Source organism: Phasianus colchicus, chromosome 12 (genome assembly GCF_987193195.1).
Source record: "Phasianus colchicus chromosome 12, bPhaCol1.hap1.1, whole genome shotgun sequence".
NCBI lineage: Eukaryota > Metazoa > Chordata > Aves > Galliformes > Phasianidae > Phasianus > Phasianus colchicus.
In genome coordinates this window covers 16,942,197-16,954,927 of record NC_143447.1, presented here as the reverse complement: position 1 = coordinate 16,954,927, position 12,731 = coordinate 16,942,197, and the positions used below count along the sequence as shown (strand labels likewise).

Sequence of the window (12,731 nt, the reverse complement as noted above, 5' to 3'; positions counted from 1 at the left end):
TGTCTAAGCTGCCTGGAGGTCTGGGATAAGTAGCATTACAGCAGAAGACGCAAAATATGATTTAGGATTAAGTGGAAGGATCTTAGTTCTTGCAGAGCACTAAGCATGCCCCCCTTCCTTAAATTGTTCTTTCTTTTCTTAAGTTGCTAAGAAGCTATTGATAGTATTTATTGTCTGGGAAGAGAAGTACTCCTCTACGTTTGTCTTTGGATCCTAGTGGTGTTGCAAACTGAAGGCTCCCATAACCTCTGCCTGACCCCTGCATCTTTCATATCTTGTCTAATCTCGTTAGGCTGCACTGCACTGCACCCTCGCACTGCACCCTCACACTGCAGAGGCCAGTCCACCACCATCCTCAGGCAGTGGGTTTTACATACAAAGTCACGTTAAGGACTACATTCAGTAACAACCCTGGCTGTGGATACATCCAAGCAGAAAGGGCTGTCTCAGATTCAGCTTCTCAAAAGCACCTTGCAAACCAAGCCCAGTCATTTTGTTGTTTCTACTGCTAACGGCTACTAATAGAGATTGCAGTTAAACCAGAGGAGCCTCAGGGTTAAGGCTTCTTCAGCAAGACTTGGCCATTCATTATTAGGGTTCAATTTGCTGCTTCACTGATCACATCCCCTTGCTTTCCCTCCCAAATACCTCTGGGATAAACAAGTTTTCCCTCAACCTGCCAGGAGAGCAGTGGGGAGTCACAGCACCGACAGCTGTGGCTGAAAGCATAGATGCCAGCAGCTGTGGGCCATCAGGGAGGTGCTGCCCTGCTTTCCAGTGTAAGTGATCCCACCTGTGCTCAGCAAGTTCGAGGGCTCAGATCACTGTGGTGAGTTCTGGTAAAAAGAGCTAAGGAAGTTAAGGTGTAAAAGCTTCTACAAGAAGAGGACAAGAGCTTAAGGTACTTTTCTCATTAAGGGGAATCTTTGGGAAGCTGAAGGGAAGTTAGTTCTGCTGAAAAGGTTTTGCATTTTATCTGAAGTAATGCTTCCTTTATAAATGATGTGGTTTTGAAACCTTTTGACCTTCAAGAGAAAATGGTCTGTTTAGGAGCTGTAGCTTTTTGTGTAATTCAAAAATGTCTCAGTTAATCACTGCTAAGGGCCTTGCTGGTGTGTGTCACAAATTCCTTTTTTTTTTTTTTTTTTTTTAAGTGCAGCACATATATAATTCATGTAGCTCTTCTCTTTGTAGATAAGGACTCGTCTCAAATGTCAGAGTGGGAGAGGGGGGAAAGGATACCTGACCCAGAGGGCAGAAATATTGAATGCACTGGTGTTGGACTTGATGTTTCCCTAGAATTCACTGAGATAACATCCATCTCGGGGAACCCTACTTATATAGCTACAGAGCTGTTGCATTTAATATTTATTTCCAAAGGAATTTCATAGTAATTGAGCATTAAATGATGTCAACTTATCATAAAGCGTTACCATTTTCATTAAAAATTATAAATGTGCTTCAACAGAACAGAATATACCAGAATCATAGCACCATCTCTATTAGTCTTTATGCTGTACTTGTCATTGACTGCCTTTACTGTATTATTTCTAGACAGCGTTCATAATTTTCTCAGCTGAACAAATGAAGATTTGTGAGCGAAGGAAAGCACTGATTTTTATTCTCCTTGTTTCAGAGAACATGCTTAAGAATCATGCTGGCCCTGTGATGGGCCTTCATAGAACTTCGAGGAGCTGGTGTGACTTGGAGGGCAGCTGTTCTGGTGCTGTTCTGCTGTATGAGAAATCCTGTTTGGTGAGAAGATGTCAGAGCTGCCCTTGGCATGAAGCTGCTGGGTGTCCAGGTAGGAGCAACACTGTGTGTGTTTGGGGGTCTGTGTGCAGTTCAGGTACAGCGTACAAATCAATTTTTGCAAAAGTGGATATCTGCATCTTTTTCCATAACGCTACGTTATCAAGAAGATGATGGCAAATATTAATGTTTCCATTCTATAGATATGGCTATTGAAGCACTTCCCACATAGCCTATCTTTGTTGGGGCTTTCAAAGCTTTTTGAGCTTGAAGAGCAAAAACTTAAATGAACAATGACTTTTCTTTTGCCTAGTTTGCGTGGAATGTTGTGTATTAAAATTTCCTGTAAGATAGATTTGCTGTAAAATACTTCATAAAATTGAGAAAGAATAAGATTTGAATTTTTTTTTTTCTCAGTTCTATTAATTATTTCAGTCCTCTCAAGGCAGCTCCCAAGAGTTAGGTGTTCATAGCAGAAATGATCTTACAGAATATTGCTGTTCCATTTTATTGTCATTAAGCTCCTAACTGGTAACAGAAGTTATGGAAAGACTAATTACTTTTCAATATATTCTTGTGCCTTATATGAAATGATATGTGTGGGCTACAAATACAGGACTTCCTATCCTTTGCTGATTCAATCAGGTCTGGTATGACACAGTATTTACTTCTTGAATGCCTGTATCTTTTATTGGATCTCGATGCATCATCTGACTCAGATTTGCTCTTTGGCTTTTTAATTAGCGGGCTTTACGGTGGCCTGTTTGTCTCACTTGTGTTATCTCTAGAAACAGCCCCATGGGAAGAAACCCAGGAATGCCTAAGACCTTGTAGAAAGTGTTAGCTGTTGTTTGGGTACCAGGAAGAAGCAAACAAATCCTCTGAGATCAGTCTATAAAATTTTGGGAATTCTCTGATTTTCGGTATAAGGGAAGAAAACTACAACTATACTATAGAGGGAAGTACCTCACTAGTTAAAATGAAAGGAGAACACATTTGAAAGCAGTCTTCTAAGAACAAGAGTATCCCTTCCCTCTATGCTCAGTCTTTGTTTGAATAAAGCAATTGTGAAGTTTTCCCGTGCACCAGAACTCACCAAACTTTATACATGGGTATTTCTGACAATGCAAGTAAGTTCAGGGACCAATGGAGCCATACCCTTGCATTTGTTATTTATGAGTGCAGGCACTGCTCACACAGCTCCTGCTTGTTCTGAAAGCAATAACCGGCCTGTGTGTTCAGGTTTGTCTATGAAGGGACAGAAATTACACACTTTCACTTCACAGACGAAACTTTTAACATAGCTGTGATAGAAATGAGCTCCTGGGGACTTGCAGGATGCTACCTTTGCTCTGTGAGAATGTGATGGCAAAGCCAGCTATCAGCTGTTAATCCCAATGCGTCGTACAAGACACTTGCTATCTCCTCCTGCAATGTTAATGCAGCTGGAATTCCATAAATCAAATCTCAGCAGTAAAAAGGTTAATAAGTTTACACTATCTAATTGAAAGCCATATTGGTGATTAAAAGGATTTTATATATCAGTTTTCTGGGTCACCAGCTAATTATTTTTGGTGGCCTGTAATAAAACATAGCACCATAGGCAGATAGAGGCTGTAATCACATAATATATGGTAAAATGCATTTACATTTATTTCAGGTGAAGTTGCCTATGCCAGCTTGTTGAATAGTCTTTGAGATCTTTCTTCCCTAGTTCAGGGACAGTGGAAGAGCTGCATGTTCCACATGCTTGGTTATGTTTGTACAGAGTTACTGGATTGAGTTTTGGGGTCTGGTGCTTTTTCTCCAAAGCTAAGCCCAAGGGAACCAGCTGTTACCTGTGATGGAGAAGTTCCGCTGAGGCACTGGGGATTGGGTTGCTATTATAATTCATTTTAATGCATTCTGCATGCCCTAATCATTTATTGGAACAAGAACTTCTGTAACAGAGACATTGCTAGCAAGAGAGAGAGCAACAATTGATAACTCTTGAATAGAAAGGATAGCTAAGAAAAACTGTTCAAGGGGCAGATGTGTGCACAAGGGATTGGGAATGCAAAATTAGAAAGGAAAAAGGGAACCCCAAACATGCACTGAAATTTCTACAGTTCTGATAGGCTGAAATACCTCTTGTGATTAAACACCCAGATACAGGGACAATTCAAACTGAGACCTCTGTTTTGCAGGTTGTGCTTTTTAGCATGTTTGTCTGATCGAGGAGGAGCTAAGGGTGAGGGCAGATGCTGGGTGTGCACGTGGGTTTGCAGGGAGGTGCTGCACAGGGTTTGTAGGTGGACAAGTTGCTCACATTCTCCTTTCACAGCCCCTGGAGACTTCCTAGGTCCTGTGTGAGGCAGTGCTACCCCTGTGGCTGTAAAACAGTCTGCTGCTGATCTCAGTTGTTCTTCCTTTTATACAAGGGGCAAATCACATCTGGTGAACAAGGGTGCAGTGAGTGTTGGGCATGTCTCTCCCACCAGTGAGGCAGGGGTTGAGATGTGATCGGCAAAAGGTACCAGAGTGCAAATCACTGCTGGACAATGCTTGCAGAGCCACCTGGGGAAGAGGACCTACTGTGGCCAATCTATTTCTGTAATATTACATAGATTGGCTATGTTTTTTCATTGGCTAATCATTAATCCTTAAATGCTCTTTGCATGGAAACAGTGCCATGAAATTATACCGTAGTGAGTGAAGGTTTAAGGCATTTGTCGCTAAGATTATTTACTTGTCAAGTTCTCCTGTATCCAAGTAAGAGACCAATATTTTTGGTCCATACCAAAAATAACGTTTTTAAGTACTTAAGTGTTTCCTAGCAAGATAGCTAAGGGGATATTCAGTTTTAAACACAGGCTGGAGAGGTTAAAAGGAGAATGGCAGTTGTGTGAGTAATGGCTTGTGAGTCAGCTGCTGAACTTGACATTGCAACCTCTGTGTCACCACCGAGTCAGGAGGCATTTGTGTGACAGTTTGAGGGTAAAGAAATAAAAAATAAACTGGCAGTTTCCACTGGTAGAAGGGCGTATCTGAGATTTCACAACAACGGCTGAGAAGGTGAAAAGTTAAGCAGTAATAGTGTAAATGGGGAAAGAGTGGGGCTGTGTGTTTCCTAGGTGGATGTGATGCATCAGGTGTGCTCACCTGAAGCTCAGAGGAAGAGCAGTCTGGCTGAGAGCCTGGCTGCTGGCAGGGCTGCTGGGCCCTTGCTGAGTGAGCCCCTCACCCAGTGCTCTTTGTGGCTTTCCTGGGGTAGATTTGAACAATCTGGGGCTAAGGAGGAGCCAAATATCACACTTGCAATCTGCTGTTGTTGCAGAATTTCTCGCCTTTCTGTCACTTTGTTCAGTCTCTCTCTTTGGGGAACTTTTGGTTACCAGATTGGTAATAACACAGTTGTTATTTTCTTGTGCATAAGCAGCAGCAGAAAGCATGCAGTCTCATTTCAACATCTAGATGCTTGAAGACAACTTTGTTAATGGATCATTAACCGAGGGAAGAGGATGGTGAGGTGCTTCAGACAAGGCCTAGTGGCAAGGTAGTGCTTGGGGAGAAAGGGATTACACAATGGGAAAGGATTTCTGCCCCTCGTGCTGTTAATCAAGTTCTTCTGAATAAAAACATCGTAGTGATATTTAAACAGAGGGAAATAATGTGCTCTCCATAAGCATTGCTGTTCTATAGCACTGTTAGATATAACAACAAAAAGAAATTCAAGCAGCTGCTGGGTATGGTGCACTCCTTGGGACGTGTATTTAGTGGCGGACTCTGGATAGAGCTTCTACCCTATGTGGTAACATAGGCAAGACAGGGAAGGGCCTTGAGCACTGCTCTGTACCTGCCCTAGAAGGTCAGGTCCCTAGAGGTCAGGTCCATAGTGCGGCCTCCAGTACTCCTTGTCTCTGAAATCCTTTCACTTCACGCCTTATTGCATAAGTTCAATACACTTTTCAGCTAAAGCCCTCCCGAGCACTTAGCTCTTTAAACTCCCTACTCAGCAGGTGGCTTATTTAAATGTGGCTGTTGTGCTGGCTAGTGGCCAGAAGTGAGTGGCTCCGTGTGTGAACTGCAGTGTTTGGGTCTACCTCTGCTCCTGTCTATGCCAGCAAAATCCTCCTGGCTCCAGCAGGGTTGTGCAGGGTACAAGTGAGTGCAGTGCAGGGCTGTCTGCTCAACTGTTTGTCAAATAAATCTATGGCCAATCATTTGCATTATGTCAGCTAAACATTTGCCTAGCACTCTAGCATGTGTGAGGCACTGAGGAATTCTGGATTGTTTGAAATGAAAACTATTGTTGTCAGCTCTCACTTAAGCATTTCTTCCGTAGTGTGTAAATAACTTATTTTGAAACCCGTGGCCTTGAAGAGGAAATGTAAAGTTTCTCTAAACATTCAGTACAAAGAGGGACATTAGCTGCTTAACTGATTTTTCAAAATTCAGATCTTTATGGCTGAACAAGTGAGAGGGAAGGAAGGAAAGCACATGGTTTAAATTAAATATATGGAAAATAACTGCTAATGAAAGAAATATATTTTAAAAGTAAGCAAACCTGTTTCATCTGCCTCTCCATTAAGTGTGTCAGGAAAGGGCCTTTACAGCTAGGTGGTAATTAGAGAGGAAAAAGCAGTGCTGGCAGAACAGTCAATCTATCACATCCTGCGAAGCCTAAATGTTACTGCAATTAAACAAGTTAGTAGGGGAAAAACTTGACAAGCAAGTTTTATCATTGAATCATCTTGGTGGCAAAGCACACGGGGTGCTCTTGTTAGATTCCCTCATGCAACACCAAAGATTTAAATTATAAACCCATGAAAGCACATTCAGACTGAAGTGAATATTTTCTTTCCCAGACTATCCAGGCGCGTGGAAGATTAGAATGCTAAAAATAAAACAACCTTTCCCACCTCCCCCTTCCTCACCCCTCCAAAGTCAAATCTGTCCAGGTTGACTGCTCCATTAAATTCAAGAACAAAAAGTTATAAATTGAACATACGGAGAGCAGTGCCTTTTCTTAAAGTGATGTTTCCTCGCCTTAATGGATTTAGCTATGGCAGGGAGTCAGAGAGAAGCTGTCTTAACTAAATCTTTGACTGATTATGCATTTTTTTTCTATTCATACAAGATAGATTCATCATTCCAATTTGTCAAGTTGGCGAAGTTCCAATTAATTACACCAGGAAAAGCTCAAGCTGCATTAGGCCTCTGTCAGGCCTAATCTAGTGCCTCATTTACTGGAGCCCCAAATGAAGAGATATCAGAGGTGTTGTTCCTCTTGGTACTTAATTTGATGAATGCCCTAGCAGCACGATTGGTGGCAGAGGTGTATATGTGTGTGTCTCTTCATCAGCCACCTCTGCTGAAGTCGTCATGCTTTCTCTACTAATTTGAGGGCTCATCTGTATACTGGATGTTTTTTTTGGAAGGCCTATTCTTCATAGATATGCCAAAAGGCTTTTTCTGTGCGTGCCTGTGTCTGGGTGGGTTTCCAGATATGCTGGGCCTGATTCTGAACTCTGTTATGTGATGAGACTGGATTCAAGGCCTGAAATAGAAATGTGAAACAGTACAAGTTGGGTGCTGTGAAGGAGCATAGCATGCATACTGTACCAGCACACTGGATGGGTCTATGCAGGTACAGATAGACTTCCTGACAACGCACCGGTGGGTTACTATTGAATATATACATCCAGGACTAATTCTTAAATATTTTATAGTAAAGTCACTATGGTCCAAGAACATATGTTTCTTTTCTGCAGCACTTTACGTACGAATTATTCAGCATAAGGTGCCAGAATGCCAATATGTTTAGCTTACTTCTGGCTTTTAGCCACTGCTGTGATTAAAGATGTAACTGCAGCAATGCTGTCACTTTGCACGTAGGTTTAGGTGTCTCAGAAAGGATGCAGCATTAGCCAAGAGTAAAGTAGCTGTGTACTTTGGCTGAGTATAATGCTGAAAGCCTTCATTTGCCAGCAGTTACCATGCTGGGATTCTGAGTTTATTTTCCACTGACTGTATTTGAGGTACTGGTGTGTGCAGTGATGATTTTTAATGGCAGCTATCAGACATGCATATGGTGCTCAGTAAGGGAGAGTACTCCAAACAATGCAGGAGAAAATTGATGCACTGATGACTGGAGTATGACAAGTCCTCTCCAGACACTTTGGACCACAACTGGTGCCCACCTTGGGAAGGGAGGCTTCAGTCCTGAAGGTTTTTGTCTACTAATGCATCAAATTTTCATCTGCAATTAGTGTGTCAAAATGCAATAAGACCATGTGGGTACAGTTGTGTTAGAGCAGAGATAGCAACCTAACTTTTTTCTTAGATGTGTTTTTGGAAGTGTGCCTCATTTGTTTCACAGAAAAATCAAGTTACATTGAAATCACCATGGGAAATCGGTGAAGAAGGGGATAAACTGCAGTTGTAATGCTCTTCACAAGAAGGCTAATGCTGGACATATACATTTGAGGTTGGTTCTTATATGTTCTGCTTAACCATATGTTTCTTTTCTGCAGTACCTTATGTAGGAATTATTTAGCATAAGGTGCCAGAATGCCAATATGTTTATCTTATTTGTGTTTTTTAGCCTTATGTTTTATGTTAAACAGGTTGTTTAAACTCACCTGTTGAACTTTAAATAACTAAGAGCCTTCACATGGCCAGAAAAGGCAATTCTCAGAGGCTTATGTAAGGTCCTGTGGTTTTCAAGACTCCAGTCTGGGCATTTGGTTATTGCATTTGTACTGTATTGCGTGGCTGACTGTTTCTACACCCAACAGTTCTTTTACATATGTTGGTATTTGTCTTTGGTTTGCAAGCTTGTTGGGGTGTTTTGTGAGTGCTTTCAGTGTATATTAAAGCCAGTAGGCACCTGAGGCTGTCCTGAGCTTTCAATTGCACTGCACCTCCTGTAGGTAGAAATTATCTCAGCTGGTTATTTTTCATATGGACAGCCAGTATGGAGTGTGCTCTGTCCTTTAGAGAAAAGAGAAATGTGTTTGTATTTCTACTGAGGAGAAGCAAGGTGGGAGGCTCGATGCATCTGCTTGTGGGCTCTCTTCTCATTGTGTATTGATTTACCTGGTGGCTTAACAGAGATGTGTCCCTGGAGCTCTGTCTGACCCACATCATTTCAAATGAAAACTAACTGGCCACAAAAAGGAATGTACACTACATGCTACCAAATGTACAAAGGTCTATATTCATCTCTGTTCTGGGCACCGAAACAGGATCTATTCACTGTTTAAGTCCCACTTAACCTTTCAAAATAGAGCTTACACAGTGCAATGATCACACTCAGTGGCTTAAAGACTCTGACTCCTGTCTGAATCTTTTAGACAAGACAGAAGTGATTGCTTATGGATGCAGGCAGTCTTGAAAAGTTTGTAATCCAGCAGAAGCCTGTTTTTGTAAGGACGTGATCCAGAGACTGGAACAGTTCTTTCTCATGTTCTTGGTGAGTTTCCATCTGCATCCAAAGCTGAATTCAAACTCTGCAGTAGTTTGGGTCATCACACTGGCATCTATCTCTGGGGGATGATTATAGATGATGAGTTATTACCTTTAAACAAAGGGTAATTAATGCTTCCCGTTCTGACTTTAATTAATGAAAGGTTTTCCTGATGGGGGGGAGATGAGGAAGATACTGTATCAGTAATACCCCTTTGGGAATTATTGGCAGGAAGTCTACAGTTAATAATTTGGAGTAACAAATAAGTGTGGGTAACTTGTAATATAAGTGTAGAAAAAGAGGTGTCAAATTATTCATTATGAATTATTCTGCCAGTTCTAATAATAACACAGCTGTTGAGGACAGAAAGAAAGCTAGATCTGTACAGACAGACCCTTTTGCAGTAATTCTATCCCTATTCCCTTCCTTTGGGAACAGAAAATTAGATAAAACAAGAAGAATGGGATCTTTGCTCTAAATCTTTTTCTTTAAAACTTAATGTACACTAATGGATAATAAAACATGGTTGATTAACGAATGACTGGTACACCAACTGGCTTAAAAAACACATTTTTGGCAGTCAGCACTTGCAAAATCCATAGGTTAAAGACATTCAACCTCTTTCACTGCTCCCAATGTGGTCAGATGCCCTAATCTACGTAGAAGGCTTATTATAGAGAAGGGAAGACTTTAGTGCATGTATATGTATGTGGATGTATTTAGACAGTGCCAATGACATCTTTATGCAGATCTGGAGGACTCTATTTATGTATAATGCCATCATTGAATGATAAAAACCGTGTTGGGCAACGGGAGTGCAGGTGTGGGACTTGAGAGAGGTCCCATTCCCGGAGCACCCACAAGTTGCCAGCTGACTGCAGATGGGTTCTGGCTCTTCCCTTTAAGCTTTTTGTTTTCCCTTCCTCAAAGATGGGGTTGAAGCATTGTCCATTAATATTTACAGGCTGCTTTCTTACCCTGTTGGTAATGACAAGTGTAGCTGGTGCTTTTTCAAAAGGGGTGCTGTAATTAATATTTATACATCAACCTCAATGTCATTCATGAGGAATGTTCTCTGAGCTACCAAAGTAACGTGAAGATGAGTAGTCTGTTAATAGTTCTGGATATGGAAACTTTGTCCTAAACCCTCTCAAGGCACCGAAAGAGATTTCACTCGGCGTTGCTAACTTTTAAGATACAGTTAACACAGCTTGAGCCAAAGCAGTACCCTGTGAGTGAAGATAATTAGAAAATTTCCATAGGGCGCTATCATGTTTGAATAGATTGTCTTTAAATATACAGAAAAAAAAATCTGTCACGTGATGCTTGGTGGTTAGGTTTAACATTCTCATGTCAAAGGGTCTAAAAATGCTAATACTCCTTTACTGATGAACCCTTTCCCAAAATAATAATAAACTCACCTGGCAGCCTGTATATCATCCCTGTTCTCTGTCTTGCACGCTGTGTTCACATCTGATTAAAATGTGAGTTGTACAGGGCAGGACCCGTGCATTCAGTGCTAACTTGCTTGCTGGTACTATTATAAATAATTAAGATAATTATCCAGTATATTTATGACAACTGACTGCTTTGGGTTGGCTTCTCAGAGGACTCCTGTCATCAATGAAAATTCTGCAGATGGAGGGGTTTAAAGGCTCTGGTGCCAAAGATGGATTACCTAGAAGCTTTCAGAGCTATACAGTGCAACTCCATTTGCCTCTTTGTACTGTATGGACTTGATAAGCAACTGTAATTTTATAGTGTGAGTAAATGGGTGAGAGACATCAACAGCAGGAGTGAGAGAGAGGCATTGTCTTTTGCAATGCCAATCCCAGAATATTAAGAGTTTGCCAAAGGCATTTCAGAGATAAGTTTCCTATCTTCATCAATAATTTAATACATTCCCAACTCTCCAAGTAGCTCAGAATAAGAGCTGAAGGCATGGATGTCAGCAGGCAGAGTGACTCCCAATTAGTCAGGTAGAGCGCTTTCTTGTTGACTCAGCCAGGGCAAGGGTGTCTGTAAAACCAGGCTTATGTCCTTATAGACTCCTTAATAGTTTTTTTTTCCTTTTTTCTTTTTTCTTTAAATCTATGGTAATTTGTAAGAATGAGTGGGCAGTCCAGTGGGCAATCCACCGGGGTACTCATTAGTGCCACTGAAAAAACACATGGACCTTAGCAGCTGTATCCACCAACTTACACTAACAGGAAAAGGGTTGGAGAGTCAGGACCATGCTACATGTGAGTGAGACCCAGGAAAAGCTTTTAAAAGCTATTGGGAACAGTGACGTGGCTTTGGGATGTTACCAGTCAAGGAGTGTTTGCGGTGATGCCTTCTAAATTGGTGCTGCTTTTTTGAAAGCCTTGCCATGTATACGTGGAGTTATGAGGAAGTGATGGTATTTTGTTCCTTGATTAGAACGTTTTTGTTGTCGTGTAGAAAATTGTTTGTAAGGCCCTAAAAGTGGGTTGCATGAATGAGTTACCCTGAGTCAGCCAATTTGCAAGAACTAAATAGGGCTGTGCCTATTTAGATGTGTCATAGAACTCTTCAGAGTGATATCTATTTTTGAGCATGCTAAACATGTTTACTTACTGCACAGCTTATTGTGCATTAAACTCTTCCTCACGGCAGGCAATTTTCTAGTGCTTAGGCCACTATTTGACCCAGCTGCCATGGAGGCTATATTAAGTCCAGCTGATCAGGACTGTCTCCACAGTGGAACAGGAAATTAGTCTCTATAGCTATATGACTCTGTCAGCTTTTCTAAACATTTCTCACAGTTTTTTCCTACCTTTTTTTGTGTGTGTGTGGATAAGATTTTGTTTTGCATTCCCTCATGTGATATTCGGATCTTAAACCTGACACTAATTATGCGTTATTTTTTTTCCCTTTCTCCTGACACTCCTTACTTCACCTGTTTATGCATAGTGCCTTTAACTGCACGTGATTCCATCCAAAACACGCTGGTTTCTTTCACTGGAATTGTGTTTTGGTGCGCACTTCTACATTTTAATCACAGCTTTGCAGTGCTTGTCTGGCCCAGTGATAGCGCTCAACTGTGAAGCTTTCTTCCTTTGAAAAAACATCTATTTCTCAAAGCTGTACCTTGTGTTGTTGAGATTAGATTGTACTAGATGGTTGCTTAGAAAAAGCTGCAGGTCCTGTGAAGATGGAAGAAGCTGTCGAGTTCAGAGGAACTCTGGAAAACTGCAGTTTGAGAGGATGGAGTGGATAGAATTGCAATGAAGTTGGTTTTCCTTCCCCCATTTAGGCCTGTATTCCAACACTGACTTGCACCATCACATCTATGGAGCATCAGGAATCTCATTCGGAGATGAACAGGTCTTCAGCTCTGCAACACAGATTTTTCAAGGGACTTGACATTCCTATTGGTGATGCAGGCTGTGATACAGTATCTACACATGGCAAAGCCCTTCCACGCGTGCCCCTAGCTCGTGACAGATGAATTTTAGATTAATGAATCTTAGATTAAAACTCCAGATCCTTGATGTTCCAGCACTTG

The 12,731-nt window shown here is 41.4% G+C and overlaps 1 long non-coding RNA gene across 1 annotated transcript in view; it reads left to right on the top strand.

Annotated features, from left to right (window-relative positions):
- Positions 1–487: 487 nt before the first annotated feature.
- Positions 488–12,731, top strand: part of LOC116225421 (uncharacterized) — a 144,725-nt gene continuing 132,481 nt past the window's right edge. The window contains exons 1-2 of the long non-coding RNA XR_016470472.1: positions 488–901; positions 1,637–1,804. This is a non-coding gene — a long non-coding RNA (uncharacterized LOC116225421). The remainder of the gene's footprint in view (positions 902–1,636; positions 1,805–12,731) is intronic.